Raw genomic sequence first — 13,108 nt, forward strand, 5'->3', positions numbered from 1 at the left:
ACCCAAGAAGTAAATAGTAATAAATGTGCTTCAAGGCAAAAAAAAAAAAAAAAAGTCATTGTAGTCTCACTATTTATCCTATCTAATGAGATGGATTTTAACTTTGGCATCCAGGTTACTAGGTCTTATTTCTATGTCTAGTGTTGTATTGTGTAGATGTTGAACAATAGGTATGTATATATGTGTGTGTGTGTGTGAGAGAGAGAGACAGAGACAGACATTTTTCAAGATGCTTCCATAAATTAACCAGCTTTTCAGTTGCAGTCTGTAGATGTTGGACTGGGTGCCCCTTTGATTGCTATGGGATACTGAGATGGGCTGTAAGGAAGAAGCAAAAAGTTCTGGTATCTGATCTGATCTACTACAAGAATTACAGTCTCAAGAATAATTTAAAATACTTGGAAATTATATCCACTTTTTAGGCCATGCCGGTACAGAGTGAAATAATTCTTTTGAACATAATAATTTGTCACTTTAGTTGTTAGTATACTAATATTTCTTGTTAGGTGATTATAAGATATATGAAGTTGTGCTTCATGTCATGTGTGAGATAGTTTGATTAATCCCTCTAGGACCTCTGAGGTCAGTTCTATTTTTTTCTCCATTTAAAGGTTGAAGACACTGAGATATTTAACGATTTGCCCAGTCATTCAGCAAATAAGTGGTTAAGCCATGATTTAAATAGAAGTTGCCTGACCCCTAAACCTGAGATTTTAAGCTCTGCCTCAAAGGATCTGTTTGATTTACATGTATTAAACTTAAAATGGAACCATAGAGACAATTTTGTATTTAGAATTTAAAAACCTATACTTATTATAAAAGTACAGTAATGGACAGTATATCCTAAAGCCTTGCCTTTTAATTGACTGGACTAATTTTCCTCTGGGAAAGTTATATTTACTGTCATTTGGTGGGGGGCGGGGGGAATGATACTTTGATTCTGTCACTAGTGCTTCCTCCTAAAGACATGTGTCCAGAAAGGGATTTGAAGTTGAAAAATGTTTCCTTTTTCCCTAAGGCTATTCCATACACTCTTCTAATTAAATGGGAAGGTTTTATGTTGTGATATTCACTTATTTCCTTCTCTTCTCAACTAAAAAGGATTTTGGAGACAACCAAACAGGATCTGATACCAGAATAGGCTCCTTGTCATTCAACATCTTTGAAAATGATGTGTCATGAAATGTGATCATTACCCTCAAGATAAAATGACTTGGGGCCAGAGACACAAGGGAGTTCTATTTCTAGTTTCTTAATCCATAGTTTCAAAACTTAGCTTTTGTATATCTCTGTAAGTGGACTTTGAAAACAATATCATGTTCTTTGAGGTGGCTAAGAAATGAATGATTATATGAAAGAAAAAGGGACTTTCCTTTTCCTTAGATAATGAAATAGCAATGACTATCTTTTCATACACTCATATGCCTGCACACACATGTTCCAGCTTCTATTGACTCTCCATGATATATATCACACATACATATACACAAACACTTATAAAACATTTAATTTTTCTGTGTTGAAGTCACTGTTCTTTTTAACATTCAAAAGTGGTAAGCAGCAGTAAAGATGACTTCCAAATTATAGACTTCTAACATTTCTGGTAGTCAAAGAATGTGGAAATCTGGAAAGCCCCTCAATGGAAGCCACAACATGGCAAAAACTATGCTTTGAACAACTGCTTCTCAGAAAATATTCCCACACATGTTATGACAGGGATTACCTAACAATATGTAATGAAAAGAAATAGTAATGTTACCTGATTAACCTTAGAAAAACAAGAATGGGGAAATGTTGCCCCAAGGAACAAGCCAAGAGAGAAGACCATAAAATTCACATACATGCAGGGAGAATTCCTTTATGAAAAGTATACTGAGAAGAAATGAATAATTGCACCTAAAATTGGCCATACAAGTGCATGACACACAAATACAAATAATGCATGAAAGCCAGCCTACCCTGACTTTGAGAAAATTATAGTTCTTTATAAAGGGAGAAATTCCTGCAAACTACCCCCTAAAATTCTTTTGTCTAGCTTTCCTCTCTTTTAATTACTTTTTGGCATTTTATTTGCCATTTGAAGTGTTCCAACACAGAAATATTTTAAAGACATGTGAAGCATTTTAACATCCTGATTGCAGAAAGTACATGTCACATCTATGTTGACATGTGTACATGCACACTTTTACATCTTCCTGCTTTGACCTTGTCCTCTGCTTCCACCATATACCACTCAATAGCCAGAATAATTCCTTAAATAGAAGTTGTATCTTGCCTATTCTGTGCCCTCTTTGCTTTCCAGTTATACTCTGCATCAAAGACCAATCCTTCTCTATGACTTTTGAGGTCTGGTCTTATCTGGCTCTGTTTATCTCTAGCTTATGTTGTTTCACCCAACTCTTTGCTGGTGATCTTTTACCACTCTGGTTTCCTGGCTGTTTTTCCCATAGGCCATGCTGGTTACTGCCTTTGAGCCATTTGTCAGCCTGAAATCTCTCTTTATGGATGACTCTACATTTTTCCTAGTTACTTCTTCAGAAAGGCTATCCCTAATCCTTCAACTGAAAGTGAATTACTCACTACTGTTCTTTCCTGATACCTTGTTTTCTTAGTTTATAATAATTAAGTATGTATTTCTGCTAGAAATCAATTGAAAGAAGTCAGGATCAATATCTGCTTTATTTTCTATTGTATATTCAGAACCTGTCACTGCATTTGATAGCAGAATATTTGTGTGTACAGTAATGCTACTTACTTTTTTTTCAAATAAAAATTGTTTTGGCTTCTAATTCTCCATTTCACCTCCAATTACCTCCAGATATCTCACAAGAATCTTTGAAGTTACAGTGAATTTTATAATGAAGTGAGGCAACATTTTTGGTCCCTATAAGACCAAAAAAAATTCATCTTTATCGAAAGATGGACACCGAGATGAATGGATAAAGAAGATGTGGTTTATGTATACAATGGAATATTACTCAGCCATTAGAAATGAAAAATACCCACCATTTGCTTCAACGTGGATGGAACTGGAGGGTATTATACTGAGTGAAATAAGTCAATCAGAGAAGGACAAACATTATATGGTCTCATTCATTTGGGGAATATAAATAATAGTGAAAGGGAATAGAAGGGAAGGGAGAAGAAATGGGTAGGAAATATCAGAAGGGGAGACAGAACATAAAGACTCCTAACTCTGGAAAATGAACTAGGGGTGGTGGAAGGGGAGGAGGGCGGGGGGTGGGGGTGAGTGGGTGACAGGCACTTGGGGGGGGGCACTTGACGGGATGAGCACTGGGTGTTGTACTGTATGTTGGCAAATTGAACACTAATAAAAATAAATTTATTATTTTAAAAAAAGACCAAAAAAAAAAAAAAAAACAACCAGTAAGCTAAGGAAACATCACTAGAAATGCAATTTTTCAGAATTCTAACTCTAAATTTTGGTCAGTATCATCATTATGATTTTCTGAGATATGGTTGGCAGGATCAGTCCAAATCTTAAAACTCTCATTTTATTATACCATGATGACCATTTTGTCCATAACTGGCACCTACATTGGCTCCCCAACTCAGTCTGGTAATGCACAAGTAGAAAATGAAATCAGTCCATTTGTTGGTTTGTATTGTGCAGATCAGGATGCAAGTTTGCCAAATTCCTCACTCTTTGCTAATTATTTTGGTGTCCTATTGATCCTGCCTTTCTTTAGCTTTAGATACTTGACAAAGTAACTTTTAAAATGTCATGTTTCAAGATGTTCACGGTGACGGCTGCTATTTATTAAGGCCCAGAAAATATCTATTGCTTAAGCTTAATATAGCTCTGAAGAATGGTAGAGAATATTTGCATCGCTTCATTGAAAAATGTGAGTTAGATCACTTTACATGTTTCATTTGCCATATTAATTCACAAATAACATTCCTTGCTCATTGTGAACATTTTTGAGTGAGCCTTTGGAAAACAAAACAAAAAACCCCAACTCTTGATATACTGCAGATCCATTCTTTGAATGGCTTCTCTTTCCAAACACCATCTTCTAGCTCTTCCTCAGTTTGTAGCTTGTGCTATTGCCAGGTCTCCCACCATTACTAGTTCCTTAGTCATTGATTATTCTCTTGTGGTAAGTCTACTTCTCCAGATAATGGTGCAAGTTAAAACAAAACAAAAAAACCTAGTAGAACCTTAAGCAGAATCTTTAGGCAGAATCTGGAGCACAGCATAGTTTGTGAAGCTACATTTGTTAACAGAAAATTTTCATCATCTTAGATGGTTGAGAAGACTCCCAAATGATTGTTTACATTAGTGAGTGTGTATTTCAGTTTCTTAAAGCCAGACACATAGGTTTATTAAATTTGTAGCAGGGCAAACAAAACAAAAGGCAAGATACTGACTGAATGAAGCGTACTACATTTTGGAAAACAAACAGCAACAAAACAATAGTCATTGTGTAAGCAACAAATTATTAATTATTATGAAACTTGTGAACTTATAGGTAAATTATACTTAGGAAGAAAATTATGTCAGTTAAGGAACATGTTTCACAATTTTAGTTTGGCAGAATGCTTTTCAAATGTTAGTGATTGCTTTTTTTTTTTTTTTTTCCTATCCAAGGGTATAGAAACATGCACTGGTTCTTTGAATTTATAGGAAAGTAGAAAGAAAAATAGTTTATTAGTGTTGGATGCTTTTGTGCTTATGTAACAAAAAAAATCTGGCTGAAATGCTTTGGCAAGTATGCAATGCATCATATAGTGTAATAACTTACGGTGTTTGGAAGAAAAATAAAAGCTGCTAAGATATTGTGGTTTTGAACTTGGCAAAAGAGTTGTAGAATGAAACTGGCCTATGTACTTTCACAAGAACTTTTACAATGGATAACAGACTTTCTAAGTGCTGTACGTAATGAGGTGATAAGCAACTTACTACACTGAATCCTACAATAACCTTTTAAGGGCCTTATATTAAGAGAGTCTTAAAGGGAGATTATTTTATAGAGAAAGGTCCCTAGAAACATGAATAAATCAACCTCTTAATGTAGTTCAAGAAAGTCATATTTTAAGTTATATTCAAGAGAGATTGCAATATAGCAATATTTTAATTATTTTAACATTGATAAATATTTAGTGAATACTTCCTATGTTCTGGTGTCTACAGAGGATGCAAATATTAGTAGAAAAGACAGACCCTGCTTTAGTAGAATTTATGTCCTCATGGCCTCCCATGAAGGCAAGTGGCCATAACAATTCTATAGGCAAAATGAGTTTTATAGGAGAAGTAGAATATTCCTCTTTCAGGTAGTGGTCAGGAAAAGGCTTTGTTAGTATCACTCTGTAATCTGCAGGGAAGAGCTAACTATTCCCATGCTCATAAGCACCACCAAAACACAAATTAATCAATAAAACCGCCTTCTCCAAAGACAGAAAAATAATATGACAATGAGTATGGGACAGAAAACAAATTCCTCAAACATGTTTACTTAAGATCATATAATAATGAGTGGAGCATCCATTCATTCTATGGGAGGATGGAAGAGTTTAAATCTTTTTGTGTGCTCTCTTCCATCTCCTATCACAGACGTGATCTTTATGGGAGTGTCCAGTGTTCTGAAGCAGCAGCTATGATAGGATATTTTGGAAGTGGAGGTAACTCTTACTCTTGGTATTAGAATAAAGGGTTGGGGGCTGTTGGTGGGATCCCACACAAATCTCCCCACTCTGTGTGGAGAGCACAAGAGAGCTCAAGATTTGTTATTAATCCATATCTGGAAATCAGAAACCTAATTTTTTTGTTGTTTTTTTTGAAGTGAATCCCATGAAAACAACCTTCAGAAATCACGCAAAGATTGTGTCATATGCCAATAGCAGCTCATAAACGATTTTAGGATTAGGCATCCCAGCTGTTTCTCCTTAGGTGCTTTATGAAAGAGCTTTTGAAGTTAACCTTGAAAGTCACAAAAGATTTCAAATGGTAAAAATAGGAAGAATATTCTAGAAGGAGGAAATCATATACAGGTATACAGAAGAATGGGGCAGGTTGGGGGTAGGGGTAGTAGAATTGGGGGGAGGGAAATGTTTCAAAAGAGATAATGATGGAAAGAGAGGTTAGGGTCATTTTGAAAGCTAAGACTAGAAAGTTGGGACAAATATGTCAGGAGTTAGCATGTCTCCAACATTTCTACCTGTCATCCAGTTTATAAGTTCTGTCTTTACTGGGTGGGGAATTTTTTTCAATTTTTAATATATACTTATTTTCATCCAGGGTTATTTTTATTTCAGGGTCATTGATGTATACATAAAATCAATTTTACTGTGCTTAAATATACAATTCATTGATTTTTAACAACCATCATTATAAATTTATAGGACATTTCCTCTGTAACAAAGAGCTTTTTCTTGCTCCTTTGTGGTCTTTCCCCTCTCTGTCTCTTTCAACCCCTGATAAGATTCCTCTCTTGATAGTTTTGCCTTGTCTACAATGTTCTATAAATGAAATTATAGAGTATATATATGTATTCATATATATTTTTTTTGGTTGGACTTTTTCCTCTAGATTAATGCTTTGGATATGAATCCAACTTATTGTATATACCAGTACATTCTTCTCATTGCTGAGTAGTATGCCACTGTATGATGTACTTCAGCTTGTTAATGCATTTACCAGTTGATGAACATTTGAGTTGTTTCTAGTTTTTGGCTATTATAAAACAAAGCTGCTATGAACATTTGCCTCTAGGTGTTTTGTAGAAATATGTTTTCAGTTCTCTTGGTTTAATACCTAAGAGTGGAATTGCTGGGTCATAAAAGCATATACTTAACTTTTGTAAGAAAATGCCAAAATATTTTTCAAAGTGGCTTTACCATTTGGTATTCCTATCAGCAGTGTGTGAGAATTTTCAATTTTAGAAAATATAATGAATATGTTTAAGGTAGTGTTAGAAGTTATTTTTCTTATCATGTTTTTGTCTAGTTTTGGCAAAAAGGAAATGCTGGACTTAAAAAATAATTTGAGGAGGGAGTCCTCCTCTTCTATTTTCTGGAAGAGTTTACCTTCTTCCTTAACTGTTTGGTAGAACTCACCACTGGGGTCAAATATACCTGACTTTCTTCTCCAGGAAAGGTGTTTGTGCTTTTTTGTTTTGTTTTGTTTTTTTCAATTTTATTGAAACAGAACTGACACACAGCACTGTGTAAGTTTAAGGTGTGGAGCATAGTGATTTGACTTATATATATTACAAAATGATTTCTACTGTAAGTTAACATCCATCATCTCATACAGATAGTTCTTGTGATGAGAACTCTTAGGATCTTTTGACTTAGCAAGTTGCAAATGTATCACACATCAATCAGTGTTAACTCTAGCCTTCATGGTGTGCATTACATCCCCAGCACTTACTTGTCTTATAACTGGAAATTTTTATCTTTTGGCCACCACCCTCCAAATCTCCCATAGGCTGGAAATCTTGCAGGGGGGAAGGGAACAGTTGACTGTTCCTGTCTTGTGAAACACCTCTTTCTAGCTGCATTTGCCAGTGGCCAAAGGAGGGCAGGGGAAAGAAGATGAAAATGAAGGGAAGTACAATTGATGGAGAGTACATAGTAGAGTACTGATACCCTCTAGTTATGGCAGATACAAAAGCTGACTTTTCCATGAGAGACCAGAGTCCTTTGAACCCTGTATCTCTCACCTCTTAGACTTTGTACTACCTTTATCTGGAGCCCTCTGGGCTTACACACGTCCTCAGTTTCTGTAATGGATATTTGTTGTATTTGCAGCCAAAAGACCTCTTCCTTTTCAAGAGAGCTTACAGCCAGCCACCTATCTAGCTCATAGAAAATATGTGTCTTTTATTAATTATTGGTTGATTAATTATTGGTCTCTCTTTGCCTTCTCAAAATACTGCCAAATTTTTGCTCTGGGCTATTCTTAAGCTGGTCCCAAAAATAGGCTTGTCCTTGTCCCCAGACAGAGGTGTCCCAGCCCCACACTCCAAGAAAAACACTACAGATTCTCCAAGTGGTTCTACAAAAGTTCACTTCACTTGATTTAAGATGAATAGGAAGGATTCCTTTCTTCTCCCCCATGGGAGAAATAAATAACACATTTACTACTTGATTCAAAGTTATTAATCATTGCCTTCTTCATTCAAGGATTCATTCTCTGTATCTGGATATAGATGATCATTTGTTCAATTTAGCATGTGCTGTATAGATGGTCATGCCTCTCCATTTAAGGTCTCGGGTTTCTTGGCATTTAATGGGTTTTAGGGATCTCTGCTGAATTTTGACAACAAAGTCTGATTTAACTACTTTTCCATACATAAACAGGAGATCAAGCGTTTATGAATGGTATTTCTGTGATCCACTTATGAGTTGCTTATTTGGAGCATAAATAAGGTATTCACTAAAATCACGTATACCCATCATGCCTGAGGTCTGGAGAAGGACTCAAAGCCCTGTTAATGTGGGTTGTAGTTATTAATATTTAATATACTAAATAGTATTTTTATAACAAAGAATTATACAAGCACATATTTCATTAGACATCAGAGGAATGACATTATCACATGTCATGGAGCCTCTGGAAAACTCCATTTTGCACTTGTGAGAAAACAAATGAAAAAGGTAAATAACATCTTAGTATTATGAAAATAGTTTGACATAATGAACCTACTGAAAAGTATCTCAGGAACTTGCCAGGGGCCCTGATCCTACTTACGCATTGTTTGTCTATGGTAAAGGCTGGGATTGAGGAAAGAAGCACCATATTCAGGCAGCCCAAGTGGAGTTCTGATAATGGTTAAGAGAAGAATGGGTAATGGGAATAGAACAATCCATATACAGTGCTTTGAAAATGCTACATCATTGGAATAAAGGTATTTTTTTCTTCATTTACTGAATAAATGTTTATTAGTCAAGCATTGGAATGTGTTTTCTGCTTTATAGAGCAGATGATACAGTAAACAAAGACACAGGTTAATTTGAAATCATGAGACCTTTGAAGGAAAATTAATTTGGATAAAACATGAATGTAAAACTCTAGGATAGAATGTAAGCTTCACAAGATGGCAGCAAAAGATTAATTTTTCAGAAAGATTATGGAAAGATGATGGTATCATTGCAGGATACATAAAAAAAAAAAAAAGCTTGTAAATATACTATGGGAGCAGAAAACAACAGGCCCCACTATATTGCTCAAAGGGATTCCAGCCCTAAATCAACTCAACCTGGAAGTCAGAGCAAGATTTTAGGGGAAACAAGATGGAGAAAGAATTCATATCATTTTAAATCATAAATTTCTCTGGAAATGAATGTCTTACAAATATAGAGCACAAATGCACACAAGGAGAATGAGTCATACTCTGTACTGTGAGAATGAATTTTGGTAACTTATACTTCAAATGAAAAGTTCTGCCAACAAATTGCTGATAGAATTTTTCTGCCATTAAAGAGCACTTTCTTTGAGAAAGACTGCTGACTACAAATCATTCAACAAATGTCAGAACTAAATTGATCTTTCATCCATTGTCTCTCTAAGTACATAGTCTTTATGTATTTATGTGGGCATTACAGGTATACATTTGGGCATGTGTTTTATGTGGGAGTATTTTCATAATTATTTACACCATGATTAAAAATAATCTGCTCTGTCTAGGTATCTAAATATGAAATTATGATTTAATTTTATCTAATATAAAATTCTAATATAAAATTCTAACTTTACTGGGTCATAAGAAATCTATTTTCTCCTCCATTCTTAGGAGTGTATGTATCATTTTGATTTCAGACTCAAAATATTATAGGTTTTTTGTTTTGTTTTGTTGTTGATGAGGAATGAGGTTTTTCCTTCATTTGCTTACCCAGAATTGTTAATCCACTTTTGGCAAAATATTTTGCCTTGCATGGCTTCTTCCAATAAAAGAATGTGGGTAAAATATTTGGAGAACTGGTAGGAATAATTAAGGGCTAAAATTAATTATCGGAAGTTTCTTTTGTATATGTGATGTGATTTTGTATAAAATAACTTCGTAACAAAGATTTTAGAACTTACACTCAAGGGAGTATTGTACCTTCAAAATAATCACTAGAAGATGATGCTATCATCTCAAAATATTTAAATATGATCTATTGCTTTATAGTCACACCTAATAAAATATGCCATATTAGTAAAAATTACATATTGTCCACAAATGTTTATAATGCTCACATTTGAACTAGACACATTGCTGAGTTTAAAATCCTCTGTACTCCAAATAGAATATTATTAAACTTTAACCTAAATATTTCTTAAAATCCTGAAGTCGGTGTTCCAGTATTAGTCATGTGGCTTTTATCTTGTAAAAGTTTGTCCTAGTTTAGCATGCATGTTGAAGCCACTGTGACTGAACAGTGCTGTAACCTAAACATTTATTTGCTACAGCATGAGATAATAAAAGGAAACTCAAAGAATGACAACAAAACTCTTGCCCACTGCATTACATATTATTTTTCTTAAAAAAAATATATTTCCTCAGGTATTTCGTCTCTTGAAAGAAATGTTCCATTTTCTCTTAAGTCAAAGCCAAATATGTGACATTCAATAGGACCCTGCTCCAGCAGCAACAACTCTTGGTAACTGTGACTTTAGTTTGGTTCATCGAATCACAGCCAGTGGCAGAAAACAGACATCCCAGGCCAAGAATAATAAGCTTTTATATTATGTCTGGATTCTGTAAGGCTCGTGAGCTCCCCCACAATGCACATATATGACTAAGAGGTCATGGTGTTAATTGGTTAAATATCTAGAGAAAATACATTTTTTCTCAAATGATGATTTCTCAATTATAATATCAAATTGGTAAATTGAGTAGAGGTAGAATAAGAAATATTAAAACAACTAAATATACTTATTTTAAAAAAGAAATAGAAATATGTGATAACTGAAGAAACAAGGACTCATAGATTTAAAAGGTGTAGAAGAAATCACAATGGAAAAAACAAAAGTTTAAAATTTTATAAACTTTAAAAGAACTTGTATATTTCTGGAAATAACTGAAATAGATTGCTAAACTATCGAACACAGACATGGAATGTAGCAATTCCGACGGATATATTATAATCCGTTCTGGAGCTGTTCATTTAAGCTGTTTACCCACGATAATATTTACCCATGAAATTAACCAATAAAAGCTAAAAAAAAAAAGAAAAAAAAAGAATTCAGACTTAGTCATATGTAGTCACAAGAGTACTTCTCAGTGACTGCTCCAGGAACCATAGTTTTTAAAACTCTTTTGGAAAACAATTAGGTAATATGCATTGTAGACCCTCAAATGATCTTGTCTTTTGACCCAGCAATTCACTTGGATTGATACTTTATCTCTTTAAAAATTGCTGGGCACCAAATGATCATTACAGTGCTATTTTCAATGACAAAGAGAAAAGTAACTTAAATGTCAATGTCTGAAGATGGTTAAGTAAATCATGGTGAATCAACATGATGGAACAGTTTGCTTCACATATTAAAAGATCTGTGAGTGTTTTAGAGAGCACAGTTATCTGCAGCTTGCCTTTTTCAAATCCGCACTTGTTAGTGGTTTGTCCTTAGGCGAAATGACATAACTTTTTCAAGCACTTAAAAAATATTAGCTATTAGTACACTTAAAATATATAAAAGTTTATATTTTAGCCAGGTCATGATAAAAAAAAATCCTGGAAAAGAGGCTGAAAGTAAGTAAACATCAAACACTGTAAATAGATGTCTTTGGTTGGTAGAACAATAAGTGATCTTTGACTTTATATTTCTAACATTGTAGACATGATATTTCTAACACTGTGTGTTTTTTAAAAGAGGCGAAACTATTGAAATATTTGATTTAAGAAAGAAGGGCATTGTATTTGCCTTCATGAAGTTAGGAATTCAACAGAGGACTGTGGTAAAGAATAAAAGGAGTCATCATTTAGGGCTGAAATTAATACTAGGAAAAAGACCATAGGGAACTGAGCCAGCAAGGATGGAAGAGATACCTACAGGGAAGGTAGTCTTTCACTAAGGCCTAGATGAATTAAGTTTTAGTACATGCGAAGATCTAGTTTTCAGAATGAGAAAACAATGAAGCAAAAATAGGAATGTGAAAGGAAGAACTGCTGACAAGTGACTCTGATTGGTTGAAACATAAGATATTTGAAGGGATGAGAATGCAAAGGCTATCTAGAATCCATGGTGGAAGTTCTAAATGATGAGCTAAAAGGTGGGACTACATTGGAAGACAATTCAGTGTATTTAATTTTCTTCACCTAGAGAAGGATAGATGAGGTTTTAACTCTGGTTGAAATAACAACTGCTACCTAAAGATATTTAACCATAAAATAAAAAAAAAATATTACTGTCCCCCCTTGATAATTCACAATGAGTAGGCTTCTCTGGTGAACTTGGTCACACAAGCAGCCAACATCCTCTGGGGTCTGCCAGCATCCAGCTCCCCCAACCCTCTCTGTGTGTACCCACATATCGTGGTCTCTCCTCTGTCTCATGAATAAATATTCCTTCCCACTTGTCCAGCTTTGGTCAAGAAACTCCTTGGACCTACCACTTGTCTTTTTGAGTGTAATGCTGATTTTACCCAGCACATTTTCTGGTTCCACCTTTGTCAGAGCAGTCCTCCATAATTATGCTTGCTTTCTTTAAGACCTAGAAATTCTGCCTGTTTTTTTTTTTTTTTAAGATTTTATCTATTCATGAGAGACACAGAGAGATAGGCAGAGATACAGGCAGAGGGAGAACCAGGCTCCTCACGAGGAACCGGATGCAGAACTTGATCCCAGGACTCTGGGATCACGACCTGAGCCAAAGGCAGATGGTCAACCACTGAGCCACCCAGGTGCCCCAAATTCTGCCTGTTATACTGCCTTGAGATCACTCAATATTCTTGTTGGGAAATTATTTTTAGTAGTTAACCCCATGTTTGTGTTCAAGATTAAATTATGATGCTTCAAAAAAAAAAAACAAAACTATGATGCTTCTTGGTGTTCTCCATGCATAATCTTTTACACTCAGTCAGTGCTCAACATATCCTTTTAAGTGCTTTTTTTTTTTTTATCAAGTCGGTGGATTACTAAGCAACACTGGATATAT

The sequence above is a fragment of the Canis lupus genome, chromosome 18 (genome assembly GCF_048164855.1).
Source record: "Canis lupus baileyi chromosome 18, mCanLup2.hap1, whole genome shotgun sequence".
Lineage (NCBI taxonomy): Eukaryota > Metazoa > Chordata > Mammalia > Carnivora > Canidae > Canis > Canis lupus.